At 42.1% G+C, this 15,744-nt stretch overlaps 1 long non-coding RNA gene across 1 annotated transcript; it reads left to right on the forward strand.

Moving 5' to 3' along the window:
* Nucleotides 1-1,735: 1,735 nt before the first annotated feature.
* Nucleotides 1,736-11,376, forward strand: LOC142771823 (uncharacterized). The gene is made up of 2 exons (XR_012886166.1): nucleotides 1,736-1,992; nucleotides 10,912-11,376. It is a non-coding gene; the product is annotated as an uncharacterized LOC142771823 (long non-coding RNA).
* Nucleotides 11,377-15,744: the final 4,368 nt, after the last annotated feature.

Genomic DNA, 15,744 nt, shown 5'->3' on the forward strand with positions numbered 1-15,744 from the left:
AAACGGAGACTGACATGTGGAGAATGGGCATGATTAAGAAGTCTGCACTAGAGATCTATCGAACTTTTAAGCAGGAAATTGCCAAGGAAAGGATCTATGATAATACTCGGGGTAGTTCTCTACTGTTTGAGGCCAGGACGGGAGTACTGCGAACCAAGACATATCGGGCCAAATACGAAGGGGTCGACACAGTATGCAGTGCGTGTGGAGAGGAAGAAGAAACTGCCGAACACTTGATAATGTTCTGTAAAGGGCTTCACCCTATAGTTCAGGATGATGGCGCAGAGTTTTTCAAAGCACTGGGATTTAGGGACAGCGAGGGCAAAATAGACTTTAAGCGGGTAGACTTAACTAGAAGGAGGTTATCTGATTGGTGGCTAAAGTCAAAGCACGAGTGAAAATTAAACCCTTCACTGCGAAGTACGAATCCTCAACTTCATTATTTAAAGGGAAAAAAAAGATAAATGTAATGGTTAGTTCACTAAGTATTACGGTTAGGTGGCGTTAGCCGCCGCCCGATCTAAAGGGTACAGCCACATCCATCCATCCATTCATCCATCCGCATTCTAGTTCACTGCGCTGTTGGGAAATAAATATATTTATCCTTGTTGACAACGCTCCCGTTGTGCCATATCTCATATATATATATATATATATATATATATATATATATATATATATATATATATATATATATATATATATATATATATATATATATATATATATATATATATATATATATATATATATATATACATATATATATATATATATATATACATATATATATATATATATATATATATATATATATATATATATATATATATATATATATATATATATATATATATATATATATATATATATATATATATATATATATATATATATATATATATAGTGAGGTCGCTGTTGTCCTCGCAAATGAATTACGCCGAGGCGGAAAAACTTTGGCGCGCTCAAGTCTACGTTCTATTGAGCTATAAACAAAACCTCTTTTATAACTTTGATTACTTGTCGTAATCTGTATTGAAAAGTTTTTAGGATGCCATATTTTGATACACCCACATCTTAACATTCTCGGAAAACGTTCTTTATTAGAGAAGATAATCGCCGAAGTTCATGGCCCCAATTGAGGTGAAACCGAAACCAGCTACATCAAGCACGCTGGAAGACTCGTTGCGCCATAGAGCTTGCTGTATATTTAGGAAACTTTATGTATTTCGCTTTCGAGCTGAGCGAGAAAGTAACGAGTCAGAACTTCGCACTAAACGCAAATAGTAATTAGCGGCAACTCTCGCAAACGTACGGAAGCCTCCGACGATTACGAAAACGAAGCAAAACCTGGCAAATCAGTTCGAAGCAGTATTTTTTTAATAACATGCTCCACTCTAAACGCGGTGCACTCGTCAGAATGCGTGCTTAGTTCAGGCTTCTTCGCGGACGTTCAGTCATCAAAACGAAAAAGATAAATTTTAAAGAAATGATAACTAATTCATAGCAACTAATATTTTGTCACAGAGGTATACAACCACTAGAATGTCGTATGCATTCGATAAATAAAGAGGTCTATTGGCTTTAAAAAAAAATGCTTCAGAATATTGTGTGTGCGTCTAACTCGAAGTCGAAACCGAACCTAATTGTGCTGCGAACAGCCTGCCACGAGACGGCGCGCAATGCGCACTCTTTGTTTATTTAGTGTTTGCCATTCCGTGTACCCGTGGTGGACAGACGCGCCACATTCATCCTGTAGACTCGTCTGAAAAGATTTGTTTGCCGTTATTGTAGCGCCAACGTGGCTTTGACGTGTCGGAGATTCGCCCAGTTCGCCAAGCATACTCGAAAACGGGGTCATGTGAGGTATCAGTGACGAGTGGAATCGTGGTATCGACGGTACCAACGTGGAACGTCAAACGCACACAATGGACAGCACACGCACGGCGAAATGTGTGTAATGCGTTACCGTCAAGCAGCCGACATTCGCAGGTGATGTACTTGTATCTATTTTATTATTATTTTTTCTCATGATTCCAAACAAACTGATGCATGTTGCCTATTTCGGCAAACAGAATCTTGCCCTCATTGCTATCTTCAACAAACTCAGCGGTTCTTTGGGGTGTGGTTGAATAGTTTCGTGTTTCGAGCCTCGAGAAATGTGAGAGGAAAATGTAGTATGTAATCGCAATGTAGGAAAGTATGTAGTTGCAGCCCTAACTTGTGACTCTTGGAAACAGTAGAATATGTTTTGAATACCGACTGTAGAGTTGAGAAGGCACTAGGTCAAAATAACCAGGGGCACATCTCAGAAAGAGTCGCCGTGTGCCTTAGAGCTACATCCAGAGTTTCTACTTTTGTTGGCTTTATTCTCGAGTTATAATTTTTGTGTGTATTCGTGATCCCGGTTGAGCGGCAGCGTGTGTCTCCTTTGTTATTTTTATGCGGACCGTTCTAACGTTGTGACAAGTATCCAAGTCATGCATCGCCATTGAACCCCATTGTCAGTCTTGCCTAGAATAATTATAACTCGATAGTCATAACGCTACGATATGCCGTAGAATGCATTAAAAACTGTGGTAACATATGCAAGTAAAGCACGCCCCATTTGCATTCCTCGAACAGTTCAATCAGTACGCGATTTAATAAATCAAAGATTTTTTGTCAAGGCTGATGTTGCAGCAAAGTTTGTTGACGTTTTTTTTTAATATATCAGTACTGGTACCTTCAACGGTGACTGTGCAATTTTGACGTGTGCATTTGCTGGCTCAGAGTAAACAATCTTTAAGTGATCGCTTAATTCGAAAATTTTTTCTGCTATATCGTAGACTTGTTGCTTGCCTGCTAAGGTAATGCCACCTGTGCTGCTCATATGAATACCTGAAACTTTTTTGACAATTCTTTACAAAGGCATTGTGGCATTTGTTCGAGTCCTTCAGATCACTAACATATTAAGTGCTCTGCACATTGGGTGGATCGTTATAATGCATTAAACGTGCATATTACTATCGAACACGGCGTATCATTTTACACTGTTTTTTGCTGTGCAAGCTTTGGTGCATTTTTAAACTCCTCAGACTTAGCACTCAGCACGTCACATGTTCAACTAGCCAGGTTTGACTTCTTTAGTGGTGTGGTGGCATGCAGAGATCGAAAATGTGGTGGAGCATAGCTTCGTTAGTTTATGGTTACTTGGCTGAGGACCACAGAATACGTGGGTTAGCCCTGAGTACTCATTCACGAAACGACTCTCTAATTTCTAATCACAAGTGACTACTTTTATATATAGATGCTTTTCTTACCTTTTTGTTCAAATAAGCTTCACTGATTTCAGCCAAGCCACTCACGGTGAAGCACAAAGCTACATTTAATTCAAATAAGTTCTGTGGAGACCCGCTTGTGGCATCAAGCCACAAGGAAATTTATACGGATTTCACAGGAAGAAAAGCTTCTTAGTGGCTGAAAAATTCGTTCTGGTTCCAGGATTGAACCCAGGACCAACGCCTTACCGGTACTGTTGCTCTACCAATTGAGCTATCCGGGAAGCTAGCAGTTGGCAGCGCAAGGACGAATTCATCGGCAACTCAAAGCGCATGCACACAAGTAATGCAAATGAGTTCTGCGAAGACGGGCAAGGTGGTGAAAGGGTTAAGAAAGGGAGCACGAAATGCTATGCAGCTTCATGCACTTTGACACTCCTCATAATCACATTGTGGTTTTACGATGTAAAACTGCCTATTATTCTAATATTAATTCTAGCTCCGTAGAGCGCAGCATGTGGGTACGGCTCTGACACTACGTGGGTGGAAGTACGATAGCGTAGCAGTACGTCAATGACTATGAAAGGGTTAGAGGAGTCCTGCAACACGTTTCTGAGCCATGATGAAATAGTCCTATTATTAGCGAATGCTGCTTCACGTGTCATATGTAGCAAGAATTTTTTAATCAGGCAAGCATGAGAGGGGTTACGGCAATTTTTTGCTTGCTTCAAGTGTTTTCCCTCTCCTCTTGTACTCAAAGTGTGTTGAAAAGTACACCAAGATAGGGAATGGCACAGGGGCATCAAGATTTATCCCTCCATCAGCATGCATCTTGACCTTGAGCACTTTTTTTTCTTTGAACATGTTGCTTACTTTCAGAGCGATTGTGTGCTCGGGCACGTTGCAGAATCCAGCGGCGGCCCGGTAATCGGCCGCAGTGTTGCTTATGTAGAATCATTTCTAGAAAGAAGAGTGAGGGATTATTACCAAAGTTCTAGAATGAATCGTGAATGCCTGGCCACACACAGCGCTACAGTATTCGGCTGTCAGCAGCATTTTTTGACCGGGCTCAAAAAGATTAGCAGTGCCCCTTTGAAATATATATATCTACACCATGTTGGTACCTGCAATGCCTATATGTTGTTGATTTTACTTGAATGCTTACTTGAACTTTGTCTTCATTGCTAATGCAACTCTGGGTGAAGAACAGTGTACCTGGGACAGCCTCCTAGCTTATCATTTGGCATAATTATAGTTTCTTGTTAATTATAACTTTGGAGTTGCCTTAGTGAAGACAGATATTCTCGTTTTGTGGTTCACAAGCAGCGAATGGCACTTCACAGACAAGTTGAGTCACCTAAATGCTGGCATGCTTTTATTCTAACAAATGTTTACAAGAACTAGGCATCTTTCCAAAATTTTGGTGGCCTTATTCATAGGTCAGCAAACCCCCTTATGGATCAGCTTATTCAGACTGACCTAGACTCTGAGCTGTGGGTCCAAGTTTGAGTGAGTCTAGGTGAATGATACTTTGGCAAGCAATGAGTCCAAGTGAGTCCGGCTGAGGTAACATTTAGTGAGTCCAAGTGAGTTTACAAAATACAATTCTTGAGTGAGTTTGTGTGAGCTCCACATTTTAGTGCCACTGTCTGGTGATATGTGCTCAGGTTAATCAGTAATGTCAGTCTTATGTTGACTAGCATTTTACATTAAACACCAGATAGTATTATTGTTAGTTATTTTGTGCCCCTAGAATATTTCATAAACAAATATGAAAGCCAGTATTAACAACTCAATCTTGGCTATTTATTGCCATTCTTGCTATTTTTATTCTCCTGTGTGTGCAGAGCACTTCAGGGACCTGGGATGCCATATGCTGTTGCTTTCGTATGCTTTCGTAGCTTGGCGTAATGCAGGTAAACCACAAATGGCATAGCCATCTGTATTATATCGAGTGCGCGCTCGTGATGAAACTACCGTGGTGGTTGGCAATGTGCCTGATGGTCTTCATTCAAGGCTGGATTAATAAACCAACCTTGCCCTTATTTCTTGTTGTCCTTCATAATATTGTGTCCGCCTCAGTGGTGGAGCAGTTGAGGAGGTGCTTTGCTTATGCCCCGAAGGCCACAAGTTCAGTGTAATGGTGCTTTCACGGGTTACATTAGATACCAATGTAACATAAGTGAGCAAAACATTGACTAACATTACCAGGGATACCATAACGTATTTGTTCCTTCAGAGCACTCATTCTCTGGGAGTTGCTTCAATGTGCAACTCAACAAATTTCTGTGTAGTTTGTTCACCAATCATGAAAACGGCCCTGCAGCAGTAATCCAAGCAATTTTTCGTACAGCTTTATTGAGGGAATGCATTGCATCAGAGCAGTTCATTGGGCAAGTTGTTGTGCTTCCATCTAGAACTAACAAAGGCGTGACAGAAAGCGGGCACGAAAAGAGGATTGTTGCACTTTTATTAGTTCATCAAAGAAGCTTATTATTACCTGTAGAATCTACTGCTTGTGCAAATTGAGGCTAGCGTGCCGGTTTTGTGTGGGCTTCGTTGCCTTTTCTGCTGTTTTCATGTCCCGATATGACTCTCCGCTTTTGTGCGAGTGAAGCTTGGTGCCAACGAATATTTGTGATAGGGCCGGATTGTTCTTGTACTAAGACGCTTAGCAGATGATGGGAGAGTTAAATTGATTGTACCTGCAAACCAGTCATGAAGGAATGAAAGGAGGTTAACTTTTCTTCAAGCTTCCGACGCCCTAATGTTATTGAGCTTCATTAAATTTGTAGGGGAATCCAGGCTTTTGTATATGCCAAATGTAAATTTGATGGCTTTAACTGAACATTTTCTAGTTGGGAAACATCTTTTTGATAGTGCAGATCCCACACAATTGATGCATACTCCAATTTAGACCTCACACAGGCATTGCAAGATATACGTTTTATGCCACTGGGTTCTTTCCGAAGTTTTCTTTTAAGAAGCCACAGTTTCTGCAGACAGGCTGCACAAATATCGGATTGTCCATGACTGAAAAATAGAGAAGGATGCAAAGAAATAAGTGATAAAACACTTTGGTTTGATAGAGAATTGAACCCAGGCTACCTGCATAGCAAGCAGGCGTTCTACCACAGAGCCAAGCTTCCAACTTCGTGGGGAAAAAAACACTGTGCGAATGGAACGTAGTGGGAGGAGTCTTGACGCGTGTATTGTTAGTTGGCAGAAGCACGGAATCGCTCCCAGTTTCAGAAAGTGAAAAAGAATGGGTGTTTACAAAGACCACCTATTAAAAAGCATTCAGTCTTAATTAATCATCAGCTGCCAAACTATCAACATAAGGATAAACTGCGTTGGTTCGCACGTTGCCTTACAAATGTGTAGTGCGCAGTTATCTGATTTGCAACATGAAGAGTTGTGGCGTATCGGGCACTTGGCTGTACTTGCAGTATGCATTCGAAGATAGTTTGAAACGGCCAATTTTGTGTGCACAGTTGTTCGTTTCCTTGCAGCATGGTTGAGGCATGCACCAAGAAGCAAAGCTAGGGTAACAGTTGAGAAGGAATTGAGCATGGGGCCTAATCACGTTACTGCGTTTTATTCTTGCAGGCGAAGCTCAAGTGTTTTTCTCTGTATTTGTTGTTCGAACTTGGGTTTTACATTTAGTGAAATCGCAAGCGAGTGCATGGGTTGTCTCTCGCAGCAGCTGTTGTAACTATTTAGCTCGTAATACTCAAGTCATGCAATGATCGAGGGATTCGGGCTTATGGCACTATTTGTTGAGAAAAGAGCGAGTGATTGCTAGCAGTGCCCCAGATGTAATTGTAAATTTCAGGTCACATGCTGCGCTCCAATGTCTGGTTGACATGCTTTTAGGAGCCTCAACTGTCGATTGAGAGATGATAAGGCCAAGTAAATTATACGATATCATTTGTAGTAATTGTGATATAAATGTAGAGAAAGTAAAGTGGGCAAAAAGATTACTTGCCAGCAGGAAGCAGATCTTCAACTTTCAGATTTGGCATCAGAAATCCTACGAATTGAGCTACAGTACAGCCATCACCCAGCACTCGTCATCGCGCATATCTGTGCATTTAACCTTGGGAGTGTTATCACAAATTGTAGCCATAATGGTGAGTGTGGAACACACTTTTTCTGCTTCCTAGTGCTTTATAGCATATGATCTTTTTTATGAGCTGGCAGCTGACCAATAATCCTGAAGGCATGCTACCTGAAGGCGTCAAATCTGCCAAAACGATATGAATTAGAACAGACAATAATTGCCTATTCTCATTAATACTGGTTAAAAAAACAAGCCTCCAAAATTCTCATTCTTTTGTTCATTCACAGTAAAAAAGAGGCATTTCAATTTAATGCATAACTTTTGTAAGCTATTCAAAATGATTGTATAAATAATTTTCGGAGAAATAAAAGAATTTCTTGTACAGTACAATTTGAAACCCCAGACAATGTTCTTCGACTTTCCTTCTGTATAGATAGTGTGCACGTGCGCCACGCAACGTCCATTCGTCACTTCCTAAATGAGCCACCGACATGCCCGGGCACCTGCCGACCCCGTCGCCTACCGCTACCATGTTGCCTCCTCAAGCTTGCGCCTATTTAGTTTTGCCTCACGATGCAAGTTTGAGGGCTGTTAGTGAGGCAAGTTAATTTAGTAGTCCCTGAAGAGAGAGCAGTTCTTTGGTGTGTTTCTTCGTCGAAAGTTATTACTCAAAGTTGAGAACGCACTTTGCGATTTTCCGAAAAGTACCGGCGTGTTTGGCTGGCGCGGATTAACAAAAAAACTACTTGAAGAAACTCGCTGACATTTGCGTCTTCAGGTGTAACTTTATTCCTGGTAAGTGCCATAGCCAAGCGCTTACCTGCAAACAGAGATAGCTTACCAAGATACTGTACATACAAGCTTTTTCGCGACCACTGCGTGCACAATCAGCGTGTCAAGGAGGCGGTCAAAATCGTGATGGTGATCGCAGAAATTCGGGTATTGCATTGAAACAAACTGTGAAAATGGATGCGAAACCATATTAGTTCATATTGAAGTATAGCCAATCAGTTCGAGTTGGGGGGTCAGGAGTTTCGAAAATTGGTCAATTGATTTCCTAACATGGTCTCCATCATTTTCAGGGTCTCCACTGTACATTAGCATACAAAAAAAATGTAAAATACAAGGGGAAGAAAGTGTCAAAACATACGGGAAAAAAAAAAAAGTGATGACCGGCAATACCGTGGCATGCACCACACGAAGTCTCTATCTGCCTCGCATAATGTTTTCCTCGGCTGTTTCCACAAATTTCAATCAAACAGGCTCAACATCAGCACTGTTTAAAACACTTGGGGGGGGGGGGGGGGGATGCTGCTACGTTGGTGGCGTTGGCCGCAGCAATATATTAATATTAATATATCTCTTGTAAGCTTGCCTAACTTTGCAGGACTCATTTTTGATAAGAGCTTCTGTGCTTCGCTCTTCTGTTCTGAAAAGTGTGGCTCAAGAGACTTTGGGCTTTCACTTGTTCTTGGGCCATGCAATTTGTGGTGTTTGTAGTGAAAGCGAGATAATGGGCCCTCGTAGGTCGTGGCGGGCAGCCGGTGTATGCGGTGGCTGGTATACGTGTCGCACATCTTGGTTTTCTGATCTTGTATCCAGTGACCAAACGAGGCCTTCCTGATCCGATGAGCTCGTTAAAGTACGACAACAAAAAAAACCAGAATGCTTCCTTCCAACATTGTACACAGCAACAGATAACGAGCCCCCTACAAAACGCGCTGCAGCACGTGAACTGCCATAGGTACCCAGGCATGGCGGGAGAGGGTGACAACGGCGTAAGTGACATCACATGAACACTATGTATTCACAGCACATGCTGATTTAACTCAAGACTTCATGTGTATCCAAGTCTCAAATGAAACTGAACCTGCAATATGAACCTGCAATAGTGTCAATGTCAACAGTTGGCAGTCATCTGACAAAGCATAAGCCACATGACTTTTTTTTTTGTTTCTTCACGTGGATGCACTACAATGAATTTTTTTAACACATTAAAGAGAACCGTTTTAGGCTGAAGTCGGGCAACATCATTCTAACAGGTAAGAGATTTGCGTGCTTCGCCGGAATAGCTGCGAAGGATTCTTTAAAGAGTGGGCCACTATTAAAGCCGTGATAGTTTAAAAAATTAAATTACTATTGAACACTTTTGTTGGTTTGTGATTATAATCACAAACCATCTTAATTACTTACTTTTGGTTCATAATAATTATACAGGGGATATCAAGTTTTAAAGGAAAGTCTTGCACCCTTCACGTGTTGAGGAATATGTAGGTGGGCAAACTTTCATTCTGATTGGGCTACCAGAAGTACTAAAAATATTATGTCCAAATTAAAGAACTTGGCCTAAAATGGACCTTAAGAAAAACGCATTTTAAAGGTGTAAGCGGGAAGTCATTTATGTGGAAAAGGTATGCTTTTTAAGGTGATTTGTTCCATCATGAGAGCTTGTCAATTATGGTTATTTTGAGCAATTGGTTTCAGTGAACTCCTTATGCAAAAACGCACAGGCAAGCAGCCAGGGGACAATATTCAGGGGGCTCTAGACAACGAGCTCTTTTTTGTTTCAGTAGTCACCTTGTACTATTTGAAAGTGACTTTACCCTCCTTCTATTTTAGTGATAATCTCCGTTTTTTTTTTTTTTTGTCGTGAAAGTAGAGAAACTAAACTTTTGAAAGAAAATTATTAAAAATGAAAAATATGTAATTTTGAAATGGAAAAAAAAAACTTGCATTTTAGGTCTCAGCGCATTTCTTCTTAAGCTGGTGTGGGCATTGTTTAGTTCGACATTGAAAGAGTTTCAATTATTTAAATATGTCAAGCGGGCCTTCTAAATGTTCCCTCAATGTGTAGCCGTTGTATTTGTTCAGGATAACCAGTTATGCAAACCGATAATGTGTAATGTGTACATGTGTGTCGTCATGTAGGGTGCCTAAACATTGTAGTGAATAATTTACTTCTGATATTCCACTATATCTTTATGCTTTTACTCAAATTGCTTAAAATTATTGTCAAATACATGAGGTATGCTAATGTGTACAAAGCTACAATTCATTGTTTTATGCATAAAAATGTGCATGTGCTTTTCACCACATAAAATGGCAATGCTTTTCTAGCCATTGAAAGGAAGTAATTCTATCTCGCAGTAGTACTATTTTACATGCTTGGTAAGTAGCAATATCAAATGAAGCTTTTGCTGTTTGGCATTGTACATATAATTTTATTAACTAAGTCCAATAATTTGTTGAAAGCTTTAGAGTCTATTGTATTAAGCAGATGTCTTATTTGTCACCGTTTAACTATAGTGTCTACATATCATCCAAGTCGAATGTCTACGTAGTGGAAGCAGGCAGCTGCATTGACTAAGTATAGTACTTATGCACTGATAGATGGCAGCTTGGGTGGCACATGTTTTCGATTGTTGCACTGCTAGCACTTCAGCAACATGTTTTTATCGGCAAACGTTGTCCAGAATGTTGCTTACGTACGCAGCAACACTTCTTCATTGCCTGGTACTGCAGTCCTGTTTCATGCAGCGTGTGGCGTATGGTTTGCATTACCATATTGTGCTCCTCGTTTCTTTGCAGGTTCTTTGCATTTGGCGTCCCATGTGCAGCGCCATTTGCTCATGTCCGTACAAGGTAGACTGCATTCCTGCTGGCAGTGCACCGACATGATCAAGGACAGGAGAAACGTGAAAAGACATCTTTGCATTCACCTAAGCAATCATTTCTTCCAGTACTGCATAGGCTCAACCTTATTTACTTGGAGCAACAGTCTCAGTGTGTTCATATTTGCATAAGATCGCTCCACTTTTTCTGTGTTTACTGAACCTATGTGACCCAAAGACAGCAGAAATATATTTACCCACTTGTGATCAGCCAGAACCGTGATGTCAAACTTACCTCATTAAATTCAAAAAAATTTTTTTGCCAGTTTCTTGGTAGCTTGGTCCAATCAAATTTTGTTCCATATATTTTTCATGGGTTGAGTTTTTATGGGATATTTTTGTCTGGGCTGCATTTTAAGCAGGGGTGCAACAGCTGCACCAATTGTGCCAATCGCACGAATTTGATACAATTCCCCATTGTTGCACCGAGATCCGCCAAAACCATGAAATTTGCTGAAATTGCGCCACCCGCTAAAATGCCCGACCAGCCTCAAACTTATCTCAGGTGTGCTAATTTTAGCGAGAAATCAAACTAAGTGGGCAGACCCTAACCTTAAACCATGGTGTAGTTTAGATACTTATTAAATGAGGACACTCGCGAGCTGGATTGACCATTTAAAGTATAAGATGAAGTAACAACAACGAACGCCCATCGGTCCGCTGACCACAGCAGATACCTATAAGTGAGACGACTGAACTTCACGAGAAAAAAAAAATGCATTGCTGTAGCCACCAGGGCTACACGGGAAATATGAATTTCCTAGTTGGCAAACGCGGTTATAGCATGTTAGGAACGTATGTCACGTTTTTCCCATGCGAGCGAGGTCGACAAGCTGCAAACGTGGTTGTTGCCAACCACTGTGTTGGTTTCCATAGCAGTGGCACTTCACACAATTTTCTGGCTTGAAGTTGCGTCGTTGCGGCGATACATACCCGGCGCCGGGCCAACAGGCAGACATTGTTGTTACTTTATCTGCTTGAATGCACCTTGCAAGCGAACCGAGAAGTTGTCTCTATCATGAAAGAAAAAACAATCGGGTGAGTGGGGGGGTTAGCACTTTGACATATGCTTGGCCTTGTTCTAACCAGTGCAGGATGGTTTATAAGGCACCTCCGCTGCAGTACACCATTGCCCCGCTGAAAAGTGTACATGATTTGGAAGGGGCTGTTGGCGCTAGTCATGGGACACAGCACATTTTATTCAATACCGATGTGTGTATGTGCTGCATAATTGAGTACTAGTATGATTGCTGATGTCTAAAAAAGGCACTGGCAATCATTTGGAGCAGCCGATGACATATTGTGTGGCAGTTTTTTTTCTTTTCTTTTTTTTTTTTTGCCACCCCTACTCCTTGGTTTTACAAATCTCCCGAATTTGGAGGTCGCCAGCTTGGCAGAGCCACAATTGCATTCGCAATCTGTCAAAGGATTCAGCAGGTGTGGCACATACTAACGTGAACTTCATCATTGTTTGCTCAGTGAGGTAATTCAGAATACTACTTTTATTGAAATAGTAGTTCTCATGTTTACTCTGCAGCACTATTTAGGTGGGTTGAAGCTGTTGTACATATATTTTGTTTCTTATTCATTCTTTTTTACGGTGCTCCAAATTTGATCTTTCATGATAAAAATTTAGTTTTTTTCCCATAATCTGCTTCAAATTTGGATTTTACTGTTTCAAAATTAACATTTTGCTGCTTCAAACATTGCACCAAATTTTGTTTTCGCTGTGTTACCCCTGTTATAGATAATTCTGTCGCAAAAAGGAATTCAGAAAGAGCTTACAGAGCATACATTCATCTAATGCTGACTATTGCATATGCAAAATGCTATCCTGTTAACAAGACAACCGTAATTTTTTCTGACAATCGTAGGTAACCGCAGTGTTCTCTTTCCCACTCCTGAATTTGACTATCGATTTTCATGGTTAAAGCTTTGTAGGTGAAGTGTTCACATCTGATTCACTTTTAATTTATCACTTGAATCACTTATGCACCTTTTTGTTTTGAATTCACCTTTGTGCTGATTTAATTCACTTTGTGCACTAAATATTATTTGTTGTATTTTTACTTTTCATTTTTTCTTCAAGTGCCTTAGGAATGAAGTTTGCTATACTGCGGGGCCTAGAAAGAAATGCGTTGTTGTGAATACAGCTCGGATTTACCCATTTCTTGCATTGAAAACAGTTAATTGCTTGAATGTTGCGGAGAAAAAATTTTTTGTCACTTGAGAGCCTTCAAAATTTTGCAGAATGTCGTAAGAGTGGCAGTGGTGTTGGGGACGTATGTGGATACACACAAACTCGTCCAGCCATCAGATTTAGTGCAATACATCGCTACTTCCAACTGTGCCCGCAAAATCTCGAATGTTCGATAGCCTCCCGTGCGAACGGGAGATTTTACATGTGTGCGTGCCTCAAACAGTCGTGCATGTTGACGTCTTCGGGCCTGGTTCCTTGGCCAAGTCCTGTCTTTGTCTAGTGCACCTTTCTTAGGATGCCTCATATGAAGATATGGCTTGCATGACGTGGCATGTGCATGTAAACACAGTATAGCAACGGTTGGGAAAAGAAATGTTACGGAAAGCCATGTGTAATTTAAACGTCAATGCACACGAAGGGGTATCAATATAATCTCGGAGGCTATCATGTGCTGCTGATGGTCAACTTGCGGTGCGGCACACATGCCTGCTCTTGGGTTCTCACGTGAACGCGTGATTGCCACATTTGCGCGACAGCATTGCTAGCATGCGTTTCTATCAAACATCGTGGGTTTCGGGATGTGAAACCCCAGATATTAGTTCATGTGTTGCATGTCACTTCACATTTGTCAACTTCATTCATCCTACTGCAAGTTCCCGCAGGGGCGCCTGCGCAAGTAGGTGTTTGTTGTGTAGCGACACCACGAACCCGAGCTAACGGGGGAGTTTTGACTCCCTCACACGCCTAGTCGTGCATGGCTTTGCTGTGTCCGGGGAAAAGGGGATCCTGGGGGTTGAGCCGACGCTGGGTGATTGGGCCTTTAAGGCTTCCCGGCAGAGGCAACACACCCCTTTGGCCCCGGCTTCACGTAAACGGCACCCCCAGATTGACCCGCCCGGGGGGAATCGGCAGTTGCCTTTTCCTGTCTCCACCTCACATCTTCGTCTTTTCTCTCACTTTAAATCTTTCCTGTCCTCTACTCACTTTCATTGACTTCCGTGTTTCCTGGCGGCAAGGGTTAATCCTGTGTGGCTATCCTACCTTGGATACACCATATTCGGTTATAGTGCTGGCGTACAGCTGGCGTCTGCGGGGCCTGTACTTACAGACCCTGCAGCGTCCCCTTGTAGCACTCCATGGTGTGTGGCTGGCGCCACTGCCGAAAGTAAACATTTACATATGACTTGTTTCTTTCCCCCACTCCCTTATCGCCCTCAGAAAAGAGGGTGCACCGATGAAGTTTTCCAGTTTTTTGGTAATCAGAAAGTATTTTTTCCCCGATTCCATGTTATCCACGCTGACACACCCGGCAAATCAGTGCGAACACTTTCACCTTTTCCAGTATCAAAGTCTTTGACGGAAATGTTTGGCCCAGGATATAAAGCATCGAGATTGGCAAGTGGGGACCTCCATTTGGAGCTCCGCGACCAGGAACAATACGAGAGACTGCCTAATTTAGTGAAATTTGGAGATACCAAAATAATAGTAACCCCACACCGAACCATGAACACCACCCGTGGCGTTGTTTCAGATGATGACCTGTTAGGGCTGACGGAGGCTGAATTCCTGGAGGGTTTCAGCGAACAAAATGTCATCAACGTGAAAAGAATTAGGATGAGCCGTGATGGCAAAGAAGTCCAGACTAAGCACCTGATACTCACCTTCAAATGAAGTGTACTGCCCGACTCCGTTGAGGCTGGGTATATCAGGCTTCAAGTGAGGCCATATATACCAAACCCTCTCCGATGTTTCAAATGCCAGCAGTTTGGCCACAGTTCACAGAACTGCCGAGGCCGCCTAACTTGCGCGAAATGCAGTGCTGAAGAACACACATCAGATGCCTGTGAAAACTTTCTTCACTGTGCGAACTGTAATGGGGAGCATGCCGCGTGCTCGCGGTCATGCCCATGCTGGAAAAAAGAAAAGGAAATTGTCACAATTAAAGTAAAACAAAACATTTTATTTAGGGAGGCACGAAGGCAGGTGTCCTGCCTAGCAAAAACCAGCTTTGCCGAAGTGGCGCGTCAGGGGGCAGCGCCACGACGGCCCCCGGCGCCTTTCTGGCACCCGCGTAGTGAGCCAGTGGGGACGCCATCTTTCCCCTCGGCGGTTGCAGCCAGTGCTGCTCCGCCATCCAAGAAAGACCCACCAACCTCCGGGCTGGGGGCCGCGAAGGTCTCGTCTTTTGAGGCAAGGCCCTCAAAACAAATGCAGCGCTCGCAAGAGCGTGTGTCCAGCGGCTCGCAAGAGGCAATAGACACAACACCGAGCGTAAGGGCGCAGCCAGCGCCTAAGGATCGGCGCGACTCCGTCGACCGATCCAAAAAAGAAAAATCTCGTGTCATGGCCCCTGGAAAGGGTCCGTGAGCTAACTTTCCATTTTTTGAGCACACAGCACAAAACACATCTAAATTGGATACACAGATCTTACAGTGGAATGTAAGAGGACTTCTTCATACATACTCCTAAGGTGCTGTGTGTTCAGGAAACACATCTCAAGTTCACACAAACATACTTTCTAAAGCATTATGCCATCTTCCGCAAAGATTG

The sequence above is a fragment of the Rhipicephalus microplus genome, chromosome 9, assembly GCF_043290135.1.
Source record: "Rhipicephalus microplus isolate Deutch F79 chromosome 9, USDA_Rmic, whole genome shotgun sequence".
Classification (NCBI taxonomy): domain Eukaryota; kingdom Metazoa; phylum Arthropoda; class Arachnida; order Ixodida; family Ixodidae; genus Rhipicephalus; species Rhipicephalus microplus.